This window comes from Pleurodeles waltl, chromosome 2_2 (genome assembly GCF_031143425.1).
Source record: "Pleurodeles waltl isolate 20211129_DDA chromosome 2_2, aPleWal1.hap1.20221129, whole genome shotgun sequence".
NCBI classification, from domain to species: domain Eukaryota; kingdom Metazoa; phylum Chordata; class Amphibia; order Caudata; family Salamandridae; genus Pleurodeles; species Pleurodeles waltl.
Window position 1 is genome coordinate 633,494,192 of NC_090439.1, and position 14,222 is coordinate 633,508,413.

A 14,222-nucleotide genomic window follows, 5' to 3' on the forward strand; every position below is an offset into this window, starting at 1 on the left:
CATGGCCTCCCACACAGGGGTGTAAAGAGACATGAACAACACACTGAGCAGGGATAGACAACAACACCACATCCTTGTCATTGCCAAAGTTACATCAGTCCCTACTATCTCTGTAGTAACCAGTAGAAGGGAGGCCCTGCCATTGGAAAGATCTGCCTCAGACACCCCTGCCTCTGTAGCTGGTGAACCACCCCTACAAGCGTGGATGGCTACCAAGACATCCAGGAGTTGCAGATACCAAGACACCAACCACTCCCAGGAAGTAACCTCTGACTGATGGAACCCCTTTGTCTGCCACAGATGCACCCTGTTGACCTTTCCCAAACCACTTTCCATTTTCCATCACAGTGGGATACTGGATCTGGGATTACAAATGTTGTGGCAGCTACTCTGATGATCACATCCACCATGACTGATCCCTTCACTGTCTGATTTATTTTTTCACACACAATTAGCCCAATATGTTGTGCACAAGATAATAAACAGTACTAAAACACCATCCATCTATTGTGAGCATTTATTACCAATGTTAGTAGATGTTTGTGAAATGTGCTACATGCTACTGATTCAAACATAAGGAGGTGATATCAGGAGGGACATGTCACAGGTAATGCAATGCTGAGGATTCCTAACCAGACAAATACCCAAATCACAATATTCATTACAACTGTGCAGCACACAGGCTGCACAGTCTTAAAGGCTGTCATAGTCAAGTCTGTTAAATAAATATATAGTTATGCTCAGGTAGTGTAAGTGCCATCCCATTGGTCACTGAAGTCATGGACATGTCAGTCTGTGTTCGACTGAATAGGCCAACGGAATGGTTTAAATTGTCATCAGCTTCATCCTTATCACATAACTATACGATAGCTAGAAAAACTGCAACCCCATTATAAAGTCCAAGAACAGTACTGTAGTCCTTAGTCAGTAGCCGTTCCACTTACAATCCTAGGTCAGTGTTGTGCCACAGGCAGTGTGGCCTGCAATGAGGGAACTCAATTACAGATACATACCAGTCACACAGGATAATTGTCAACACAATGTGAAGTTAGAGGGAATGGTTTGAACTGGGTAACATGTGACAGAGACATATGGCAAACAAGTCAATTGTTCATTACAGGTCTCTGCCCTCCCACTTCCCTGGCAGCCTGGGCATGGGACTCATAAACCCCAATTAGTTTTAACACAGTACCTGCATCAATCCATGTCCACTTCACATGTCAGACCAGCTCCATCCATCTTCCAATGACACAACTTAGATATGTCCACATGAGGTTGGCATAGTGAAGAGACCTGGAAGGATAAAAGAGAAGCACAAGAATGTTAGCCAGGGCCCATAAGTTCCCATAACAATTTGTCAATTAACTCAGACTGTGTCTTGCAATACCCCAAACTAAGGTGTTCCTCATGAAAGTCACAAGTTAAAGTCAGCAAAACCTGGTAAACATCTGCTGCATACTGCATTGCCTCGAATGACTTGTCAGATGTTCGCACAGAGACCCTTCATATACAACCATGAACCACATAGTATCCCTAGGAATCAGTCAAATCACTGATCATTACATACTTACACTCAGGTGAAGTACTGATTGATGAGATCAGGCTGCATGTCTCCATCTTCATCCACATCACTGTCATCCTCACTTGACATTTCTGCATTCTCACCCGGTGGTACTGCTAGCTTCCCCTCATCTGGGATGTATGGTATATGTCGCCTCAGGGCAAGGTTGCGGAGCATGCAGCAGGCAACAATTATTTGACACTCTTTAGCAGATAAGTAGAGAAGTGCTCCACCAGACTTATTGATACAGCAAAATCGTGAGTTAAGGAGCCGAAAGATCCGTTTCATGTCACAACTTGTCCTTTCAATAGCCTTGTTGAAGGGACTTCTGGCGTGTTGGGTTCCTCACTGGTGTCAACAACCAGGGATGGTTTGGGTATGCAGAGTTCCCTCTAAGGGAATGCAACATGGGTAGAAACATAAGTTCAGGGCATCATCATCTATGGTAGCACACATAGCATACTAACACCACATGACATATGTGACTCACCAACCAGCCAGGTCCTCTCTAGGTATAGTCGTGTCATCGCTGGGCCGTAGCACTGTTCTGCATGATGAAGGCATCATGGACTGACCGGGGATACTGGACGCGTACTTGGGAAATGTAGAGGTCCACAAAACAGACTACCTGGACGTTAACGTAAAGAGGGTTTTCCTGTTCCGATAGACCTGTTCATTGCCATGTGGAGGAACCAAACCTACATGAGTACCATCTGTGGATCTCATTACATGTGGGATTTGTGCCAAACCATAGAACTTTGCCTTCATGAGGTCGAAATCCTCACATTCAGGAAAACTGATGTAGCTGTTCAGGTGTTTTAACAATGCACATACTACATCCTCCAAGACAAGGCTGAACATAAGCTGGGACACCCCCAGCAGTTAATGCTACTGTATTTTGGAAAGAACCTGCAGCCAGGAAATGCAGCACAGACATGATTTGCACAATGGGTGGTATGCTACTTGCATGACTGATGTCAGGCATTAGATCTGGCTCCAACTGACGACAGATCCTTGTTTGTCTGCCTATCCAGTTGGTATGTTTGTATCACATGACAATTCCCCATTGTCTGCAAATCTGCTAGTGAATCGTACACAGGAGGTTGTCTGACTCTTCTTATTCCAGGAAAACTCTGTGAGAGGAAATAAGAAGGTATTTCCATCAATCATTGTGTCATTTGTACATGACAATACTTCTGTCACATAAAATCGTTGACATGCCAATTTAAACAGTGAAAACATGTCACACATAGCACACCAATGGAATCAGTGGAACCATACTGACATTTCTTCACAGTGTCCAAAATAAATAGATATATTCCTGACATCATACCACAGTGACAGTATGTGAAATTTACATCAGACATTGGCTGTGGTGAATTTCCCAAAACCTATGGCCCGAGAGGGGGGATGACAGTACCCCCCTCGATTTCTTTGAGATGAGCATGCCAACATAACAACATGACCCATCTATCAGTAAATGCACATATTTGTATTCAAGGTCAACACGAATGTGTAGGATGTAGCACTGTTCTAAACATTGTGACGCATCAAAATTTAAATTTTCAAAACGTATAAGGCCATTACAATTATGACTGCCTGAACTACATCACTGGACAATGGGACATGACCGCAACCGCCGGCAGAACTTGGCCGCTACTGTGTTGGACATAACCATTGGATAACATTGCTGCCTATGGCAGTCCTGGGCCAATGGCAGTGTCTGCTAGCGGTAACGGTCGTGCACGTGGTAGACATGACTGCTATCTCCTGCTGAATCTCTCACTTGACTCCTGACACTGCTGCCAGCAAGACCTGCACGACCTGAGCTGTTGCGTACTGCCTCTGGGAGGAATCATGCCACATTCTACAGATGAAAGGACCCCTGCCTTCTCACAAGAACAGCTGGAGAAGAATGTGGAGAAGGTCGTTCCCCTGTATGGACAGCCCTATGGTGCACAGAGGAGCAGGTAAGATCACCATGTGCAGATTTGTTTCAGTAGCTCACCTCCCACATTAGTTTTTTCCCCCTGACGTACATGTTAAAAGTGAGATTGTGCCATTTAATCCCTTGAGGTGCTATCAGTGTGCATACATGGTAAAGTTACTGTTACTGTGCATTTAACTACACGGGGTGAAAGGTTTAGAGTCCAGATACAACATGTACAGTGTTCAATGAGTGTTCTCTGACCCAACATGGAAATGCTCCACCGTGGTAATGATACACATGTCTAGATAAGGGGTGTGATGGGCACCCTTATGGTGAGTGTGTGCAGTGATTTCCCTCTATCCATTGACTACTTTTGTCACAGTTGGACAGGATTTTCAGGACAGTTTCTCATTAACTTGTTGCCATTAGTTGAATTTGACACTGCTCAGGTCAACGTCCATCAGAAGAAGGGGATTTGATGAGCCATTGCTAAGAAGGTGTGGACCCTGAGGGTCTACAGCCAGCAGAGGGCCCACTGTCAGAAGAGGTGGGAGGACCTGAGATGCTGGGCCCGGAAGATCGCATGAACTCTTGTCAGCTGTTGCACAGTTATTTCCCTTGGTAAGTGGGTTATGTGCATAGCCATGTGCAGATTTGTTTCAGTAGCTCACCTCCCACATTAGTTTTTTCCCCCTGACGTACATGTTAAAAGTGAGATTGTGCCATTTAATCCCTTGAGGTGCTATCAGTGTGCATACATGGTAAAGTTACTGTTACTGTGCATTTAACTACACGGGGTGAAAGGTTTAGAGTCCAGATACAACATGTACAGTGTTCAATGAGTGTTCTCTGACCCACCATGGAAATGCTCCACCGTGGTAATGATACACATGTCTAGATAAGGGGTGTGATGGGCACCCTTATGGTGAGTGTGTGCAGTGATTTCCCTCTATCCATTGACTACTTTTGTCACAGTTGGACAGGATTTTCAGGACAGTTTCTCATTAACTTGTTGCCATTAGTTGAATTTGACACTGCTCAGGTCAACGTCCATCAGAAGAAGGGGATTTGATGAGCCATTGCTAAGAAGGTGTGGACCCTGAGGGTCTACAGCCAGCAGAGGGCCCACTGTCAGAAGAGGTGGGAGGACCTGAGATGCTGGGCCCGGAAGATCGCATGAACTCTTGTCAGCTGTTGCACAGTTATTTCCCTTGGTAAGTGGGTTATGTGCATAGCCATGTGTAATGTTACACTACAATTGCCCAAATGCATGTTGAATGTGTGCTTCAACTACTTTTCCACTGTGACAAAGTATTGTGCATGAGATGTAAGCATGTGACAGCCATGATGTTGCCCTCATGCATGATAATTCTGACAATGGAGTGCTTCTGACACAATTAGTAGGAATAGTGCATAGGCAATGGATGTCCAATCACAGCAAAGGATGAGATAGTCATGTGTCAACATCATGTGTATACTGCATTCAATGATCACACCTCACTAATTGCATTATGTATTTTGTCCCTGCTATAGCTATGAAGGATCTAACATATGGGGCCAGGCTTTTTGTCCATGTTATGTTTGAAATTTGACATTTGGGGATGTTGTGCTGATTCTAATACACATGTTGATAGTATGGGATGTGTCCACTGAGTGGGGCTTCCCATCATGGACTTTGTTCCAACCATGTTCATCTTAATGATGTAGCGAGTCTGGGTTATCCCCACTAAAGGATGCCATGCTTACCATGTCTGATTTGTGTGTATTGATGTTGTTTTCATTCTGCTGATATTAGGTGTAATCCATGTAGTGATAGTAGGATCTGTTTCCTTTCTCCTGCACAGTGCTGTTGACAATGTGATACATAGACCAAGGATACTTTTCTCTTATTGCATTGGGCAGGTGTTACATGTTGATATGTCATTTGATGGTATGTGTATATAGTGATTTGGATTTGCCAATGTTTATTGATGTAGGTATGGCTTGCATATACCAGGGTTGCCTGTCTTTACTTGGGAATCTATGTAATGGTTTGATAAATGATTTCAGGGTAAGGTCTTTGTGAGTATGGCATTGGGTCTATGTCAATCTTTAGCTACCTTGACAATGGAAATATAGTGCATGTCTACTGCTTCTTTTTTATTGCAGTATATGACACGCATTATTGATAGATAATTCACCTAGGTATGGCTTAGTGAGTGTGGTTGGTCTAGGAAATCTGTGTTAATGTAATTTTTGAAATGGTAGCTCTAATGGTGTGTTTCCCTAACAAATTGTGTTGTTTTGTGCTGTTACATGATGTTGGGATTTTTCTGGCACTTCTTGCGGGGGGTCAGTTGTTCATAGGATATAACATCTGAATATTGATGGAAGTGTTCGTATGTGTATGTCCTACTTCACTATCTGTTTTCAGCATCAGCACTGGCAGGTGAAGGAGCCGGGGCACATCAGAGTGGGGAAGCTACTGGCCACAGGACCTCCAGTCAAGACACCACAGAAAGCGAGAGACCCAGTGGCCCAAAGGGCGAGGGGAGGGCCATATGGGAAACCGAATCTTCCATTTCATTTTCAGAATCCTCCTCCAGTGGCCACTCCTTAGTAGTGGAAGACCCATCCAGGTCGATCTCTGTGGGGCAGTCCACCATTGTGAATGCCATCCAGGGACTGGCAAGCCAGATCCAACAGAGCAATATGCTCCTGGAGGGAATTCATGGTGCAATGACTGGCCTACAGAGATGTTTTCAGGCTCTGGCCTCCGCACTGATGGCAGCCAGTCATCTCTTGTCTCCCATCCCCCCTTCACCTTCCTCTTCCCAGTCCAAATCCCCCCATCCCTGACCCAATCAAGCACACAGACAGATTTGTAATCATCCACTTCAACAGACAAGGGAAGCACACACAAACACAAGCACCATAAGACAAACCACAGGCATGCACACCAAAACATCCACCTGTTGACCAATCAACAGAGTCACAACCTGTCCTGATACCCTCTCTACCCCCAGCATCAGAGACACAACACCAGGCACACCTACAGAAACCACACCAACATTCACTGATCCAGTCACCCACCCCTCCAACCCACAGACACTACAGCAGCAGACCCTCAGACATCCACCTGAGTCACCACACCCACAGACACCACAGCCACAGACACTCCTATATGCAGCAGATCCATCACCCCAATAGACAGCCACCTACCCACCATGGCATCCCCCAGTACCTCCCCCCCTCAGCCCAAGACACATAAACACCCTCACTCAGCCACCCAATAGACACCAATAGACACCCACCACCCACAAGCCCACCTCCTACAAACACACACACAAAGCATCCACACCTACACGTCATACAACCACTCCCTCATCCTTCACACCCAAGCCCAGTTCTGATGACCATCCCTGCGTGTTTAAGAAAGTATTCCTATGTAATCTTGACTTTTTCCCTACTCTGCCCCGTGACACTCCCAAAAGATCACTCACCCTCCAAAAGGCCATCCCTTCCACCTCTAATGCCACCCCTACTCTCCTGCCAGCAGCTATGCCCCTCCCCTCGCCAAGAAGAAGTCCACCCTTCCAAAGAAGGTTCCCCCTCCCAACCCCAAACCTAAACCCACTCATTCCAAGCCCAAGCCTAAACACCCTCCTCACCAGTGTCCCCTGAGGTGCCTGGCTGCCCCCTTGATGTCCCTTCCTGTGGACGTTACATGGTAGGCAGGAGTCAAGTTGAGGCACCTTTTTGTGGCTTTGGTACTTATGGCACTATTTTAGACTGGTCAATAACCTTGTACTATTACATTTGTCATATCTATGACATTAAAGCCAACCAGTTCTTGTTTTGTTGTTTACATCTTTGTCCTGCATTTGATTCCCTAAGTGTATGTTGTTCCAGGCTGACATAGGTTGAGTGTAATTATTTTTGAGTGTGCTGCTTGTAGATCCATGTGTGGTAGTGTGATGTATGTGGGTTTGTGTGCAGTGCTGTGGTTGCCCAAGGGAAGGGTGTGTGTAGTGGGTTAGGTTAGTGTGTGTATCATACATGTTGTTGTCATGGTATTGTATTATGTTTGTAGTGGTATGTGTTTGATGTGGTTATGTGCAATGTGGACATGTATGGTATATGCCTTATACACTGATGTGGCTATTGTGTAAATGTGGTGTGTTGTGGAGTTTTGGCAGTGCAGACATGGAGTGTGTTGAGTTGTGCTTTTTTGCTTTGCCTTTGTGTGCATGGGGCTGTTTAGGTGTCTGTCCATCAGGCCTGTGTGGTTTTTTTGTATGGTGTCTGGAGTGATTTATGTTTTGTAAACTTCCCCTATATGTATGCCTGTGCAATACCTTTGTTATAGGTAATGCTTGTCTCTGAGTTCTGAATGTTAACCGTCCATATGGCTATGCTATTTTGGGTCTTGTTGTAAATGACAAGTGTCCCAGTACGGTTGTGTGTGGTCTTGTTGCTTTCATCACTGCTGTACAGGCCTTGATGTGGTGTTTTGCTTTGTGTGTTTGGTGTGTTTGTGTGTGTGTGTATTGTACATGGCCTTGGCATGGTTATATGTGTGGTATTGATGTGTAACATGTGTGTGTGCCAGCTGATGTGTGCGTGTTGTGTATGTGTGGGATTCCTTGATGCTGTATCTGAGTGTATGTCTATGTGCTGTGACATGTGCATGCAGCTCCTCGCAAACTCCTCCCTATGTTATGGTTTGTTTTGTTACAATTGTTGACATTTCACAGTTGACATATGTGAGTGTGTGTTTACTTACAGTTGTTGTCCTCCTCATCGACATGGATTCCTTCATCTTTCTGCAAGCAGGAGCAGCGGGATGACGTCTAGGTGTGGATCCATGGCGGCTCCAGTCATGTATGTCGTCCTAGAGGGGAGTTGCTCCCTTTGTACTATTTGTTTCTACCTCCTGATATGTGGTGGTTGGACCGCGGCAGTCACATTGGCAGTGTGCTGCCTCATGATGGGTCTGGCAGAAACATGGTCTCTGTTGGCCTGTTTGTTGCTCTGACAGACCGTGGTGCTCTAGGCTGGCTTGCGGTGCCGGCAGACTGCTAGTGGTCTTCTGGGTGCACCACTGCCAAACTCATTATATGGCGGTCCGCTCCACCAGCCTGTTTGTGGTCAAATTGCCACTGCCAACATGGCAGTCATGAGACCATCAAACTCCTAATATGCCCTATAGTCACCTAGCAGTTTAGTCTCTGAATTTCAAGGTTTAAAAAGTTGCAAAAGTGTCAGGCAAAATAATTCTCTTTTCTCACTTGTTTGACAGCTTAGTTTACAGTGATTAATGAGACTTGGTTTTGAATGTCTCACTATACATCTGTTACAGCTAGTCGCATCACACTTCCCTTGTTTAATATTTTCATCTATGTTATTTCTGTATTTCGTATAAACAAAGGTTTTCTAGAAGGGTACTCCAATTAGGTTAATAAGTGTCCATCACATTTGTATTAAGTGGCTCTGTACTTTCTGGGTCAAACTGAGCAAGATACAGAATTTCAAGAAATGGTTTCAACACACATTTCCATGTTGATGTCAGACCTATACTTGCCCAAATTAGATATTTAGAATTTCTGTATAACACAGAGGAACTGAGCTTGTCACCGGTTTCATAAGATGCAATTTTTCTTCATCAGAGCACCTTTAAACTAAAACTGTTAATCGTTTTACTTACAGACTTCTCTGCTGCTATTTTTTCTCATACATCTTTCATTTCTGTCCTTTCGTACTTTCTTATTAGGGGTGTGCAGGAAGCTCTGCTCTGCTGGTAGAGCTAACAGAGATTTTGGAACCCCCGGGGTCCGCTTGAAGCGTGGAGAAATCCTAAGAACTCCACTAGTCTCGCCAGCAAAGCAGAGCTCACCCAGTGCCTGCTGCAGCCCAGGCCGTCAGTCTGTGCTTGCACTGTGCAGCCCATAACTGGCTGCAGCACACACCACAGCAGAGGAGGGAAGCAGCCACTGGAGAGGACTCGTCTTTGCCATCGGATGACGAGGATAGGAGGATCCAGGTAGATTCTCATCTCTTTCTTTGTTTTGTCCTTGTTTGTGCACACTGGTGCACAAACAAGGACTGAAATGGCAGCTTTTGCTACCTAAGGCCCTGACCTGAATTCTTGACCGGGCAGTAAGCAGTGAAAGCTGCCGTTTCAGGCCTCTTGTACACCAGTCTGTCTTGTGTGCACTGGCCCGACCCTGCTTAGCACTTCTGAGATGGGTGCATTCAGGAGGACTCTGCGGTGCATGAAACACCGGCATTGCAGAATTCCACTGACTAATTTTTCCACTCCATGGAATTCCATGAAGCCAGGCTCAGTGCACTTTGCCTAGGCCTATTTTTTATATGTGAAGTGACAAATCAAGCTACACCAATAGAATTGTCTGCAGCAAATCGAATATCCATGTTGGCATTCCAAGTTGACACGATTACTGGATTGTAATAACTGATGTTTTGAAGCCTCATTTCTTTTTAAGTTTGTATTTTTATGGAATTTCCCAGCAACTGTGTGTCTGACTGCAGACATGAAACTGTTCACACTTCCTTTGGAGATTACAGGCCTAGGTAATCCAAAACAACACACTATAGTATTTCCCTTTTGTTCTCTGTGTCCTTCTACAAAATTCGTCCTATTTATGGGACTGAAATCGCAAGAGTTGTGGCCTTAGAGTTCTGTTGTGAGACTCTTCTGGAAAGTCACATGTTACATATTGCTCAATGAATAACAACACTGACGCATCAGTATCTTGACCAAACATTGGTGCTTCATTCACCCACATATGTTGTTCACTTCTAGATTGGTAATCTTCCACCAGCAAAAAAAATACAACTTCACTTATTGGTGAGTTCTTTTTGTTACAGAAAGAATTAAGTATAGCTTCAAATCTGTGGTTAAAGTATCTACAGACATTTGTACGATCAATAGAGCACAATTCACCAGGAATCTGGAAATTAAATCTACATTTTTTGCTTTAGCTTGCCGGAGAAAGTCATAAAGATCATTCTGAGCAAATTTTGCACAACTCAAAGAGACAAACCTGGTAGGTGCACCTAGATTACGTAACATGCACTTTAGCTCACTATGGTGACAGAACCAAAATTCATTTGTGCCATGTTGGCAAGCCATGATTTTTATCCAATTACTCTCTAGTACCTCATCTTTACCATGTGTTTTCTACAAAGTCTCTCGCAGTGATGTCAGTAAATCCTTTCCCGCTTCCCATAACATAGCTCATAGCATAAGATAGCACTGACAGATCACTTTCAAACAAAAGGTGGAAAATGTGTGGAATGTTTTTCATGAAGCAAGGATCTTCAGAATATAATCTACCTGATCTATATACTGATGCAGGAATCTGTATTGGAAGTTCATCATAATGACCACCATCCTCTGTAGGGAACAAAATTGGAAAACACTGTGGGCCAGATGTATCATCATCCCGGTTTGCATTTTCTAAATAGCGATTTTTAAGAAATCACTATTTAAGAAATGCAAAATGAGATGTATGAAAATTGCGGTTTGGTAATGGCGATTTCTTAAAAGTCGGCCGATAGGTGCGAATGGTTTTGCATTACCTAATTTGCGAATTCCTGGTAGGAATTCACAAATTAGGTAATGCAAACTCCATGGTGCTGGGGGCCTAAGGCCCCCTTTGATGCACCCCCAAAAAATATTTGTGGACATGTAAAGAGCACACATGCCCATAGGGCATGTGTGTGCTACACGTCATTTTTAAAAATGCATTTGTAATGCATTTTTAAAAATTGCACGTGCTTACCACAAAACTTGAGTTTGTAATAATTGCATTTCCTAAATGCCAAATTCGCATTTCGGAAATGCATGACACATGTGAATAGGTAATTGCAAATAAGTATTCCCTTTTTGCGATTACCTATTTAGGGAATCGCAAAATGCGATTCCCTAATTGGAGTCGCAATTTTAAGGATTCGCTTTTTTTGCGGTTCCTAAAAATTGCACTGCAAATGCTTTTCACAACTCATGAAAGGCGATTTTGCATTTGCAAACTTGGAATTTTGCGATTCGCACTGTTTGTGAATGCCAAATCTTTTGTTACATCTGACCCACTGCTTCTAAGCTCTTTTCCCACACACGTTCCAGTTCCCGTTGTGTTTCCTTCATTTGGTACAATTCTAAAACATCTCCCACCATGTCTCTTGAATGTCGGGGATGAATACTGTACTTTTCATATTTTTCTTTTGCTTTACCTAAGTCAACTTTTTGAAACTGAGCAGAAGGAGCTGAGGTGGAACTTCCTGTTCTAAGACATGTAACATGTTCCTCTACATCAACATTTTTGTAAAGCACATTTTCTATTTCAAGATATTTCAAATAGTTTTGTCTTCACTAGGCACTTCATTTACTAGAAACACTTGCGGTTCTTCTTCTCGATCTACACCTATAGTTTCAATAATCTCCTTCATATTCAAAGGCAAAAACACAGCCTTACCTTTTAAACCTTTTCATAATTCAGTTCCGTGGGAGGTAGTTTATTATTTTTAGTCTCCTTTCTAACAATTGCTTAGAAGGGATGAACTGCCTGTATGAGAATATTTTCATAGATGTTAAAGTTTTAAAACTCAGGAAAAATTCAAACAACTTCCAGTTTATTATGAACACTTCTGGTAGGCATTTTATTATCATGCAGTTTGTCAATACAATATTTACAGATGATCTGCCTTATGCACAAAAGCGAGCTTCAACCATCAAGTAAAGAGCTAGTTTAAACCACCGTACCTTATCACTCTCTTTTGTGTTTTCACAAATATCAATTTGTATGGCTTGTGATCTGTAATGAGTTCACCTACAGCAAACACAGACTTTGTCAGAAATTTCTCCAGTTGTTCTTGCAAATACATCAATTTATTTTTAAAAAAATTCTAAAACTGTACATATGTTAGGAATTTCAGTACTGGTCTTTACAACCATCTCATTCTCTTCAGTTGGCCTTTCAGGCCCAAAGTATGCCATCTGAATATCATCAATAACAAAACTAATTTCAGAATGACTACCTCTTAATAACACATGATTTAGCTTCTGACACTGGATAGCTGGACGTTTCACAAAATATAATCTTCTTACTAGAGTGCATATTTAAGAGTGGGTTGAACAGCATCCATATACGATGGAAAGGACTGTCAAAAATCTGTTCTGATAAGCAAGTCAATGAATGTCCCTGAAGGTTTGTAAGTCTCCTAACTTGACAAGGATCAAGCCATTGCAGTAGTGTATTTTTTTGTTTCACAGTTTCTCAGCTGCATTTCCTTAAGCATCTGAGTTTGGTAATAGACTGTTGCCTTATGTTGCATATTTTTAAACAGTCCCACCGTGGCCACAGTGACCTAATACTTCATTGTTATTTTTTCTTCTACTTTTTTAGGCACACAGTTTTCTTTCTCAATTACAGTCCCTTAATGTATTCCATATCCACCTGTCAATTGCAAACACTAACTCATATCCTATAAATAGTTTTCCTCGTTGAAAATGCCTCACTACTGGAAATATATTCCCCCCCTCCCTGAAAAATAGTGTGAAAGTTTAATTTACTATCTTGAACCTTTTGGTGACATTTCCTAAGTGAACAAATCAGTTTATCTACACATCTCCTTCTCTTCAAAATGAGGATAAATAGATTTCTGTTTAATATAAAGGTATTGTCTAGTAGATACTCAACACACATTTTCTGCTTCTGCAATGCTTTTCTGTTTTTCACTATCTTCATGGTTCCCATAATGTTAGACATTACTAATCTGCGACAGAACTTCTGATGAAGGTATTTACATTTCTTCTTTTTAAATCTGTCTAGATGTTCTATTTCTTTCTGGCATTATATTTAAAAAAAAAAAAAAAGATTTTTTATTCCATGTTGACAGGTCTTCATTACTACTTACACCTGCAGAAGAAAATGTATATGATTTTATTACTTTTTTTATGAAAGACTTGGTACTCTTAACTGATTTCAATCTTTATTTTCCATTGTCTCCTTCCTGTACCTGTGTTCTATGTTTCGAGGCTTCTATGTAGTAGCACTTATTTTCCATCTTCTTTTTCTGCTCCTTCTTTGGCATTTTTAATTGAGTGGAAGTCTTACAGAGAAAATTCAAGACACATTATATTTATTTCTCTGTCTCACAAAATTATTACTAAAAAATCAAATTACTTCATGCTTTGGCTTACTAAAAACATGTTTTTAGTAACACATTTAAACTAACACTCGTATTATCATATTTCAATACACTGTAGGTTCTGTATACTACAGTTTGACAAAGGAGTGGCTCCTTTTGTTATACCTGTATACATGGCAGATGTGTCTTATATACAACAGCAAGGCCTATTTGGTGACATATATTTTCAAGATGAAGCCTGTGTGAAAAGCTTTACTAAGAAAGTCATCCCTCTGTGTAGGTGTTTTCTCTGAGTGAATAGGGTGTTTAGTTCACTACAGTAAGAATACCCTCTCAAGTGATTTTCTGAACAGAATAGAATTTTTTTATACATTGGCTGCTTATTTTAGTACTCTATACAGGCCCAATACTTCATTTCTATGATAATATATTCTCTTAGATAAAATGTGTCTACTGAGTGATACTTAAGTTCTGTAAATTTTATTGAGAAAATCGACTTTAAGCAGGGATTTAGGGCACCAACTGTCTAAAATTATGTATTCTAAGTAAAATACTTGCAAGATAAATCAAGTACTCTTA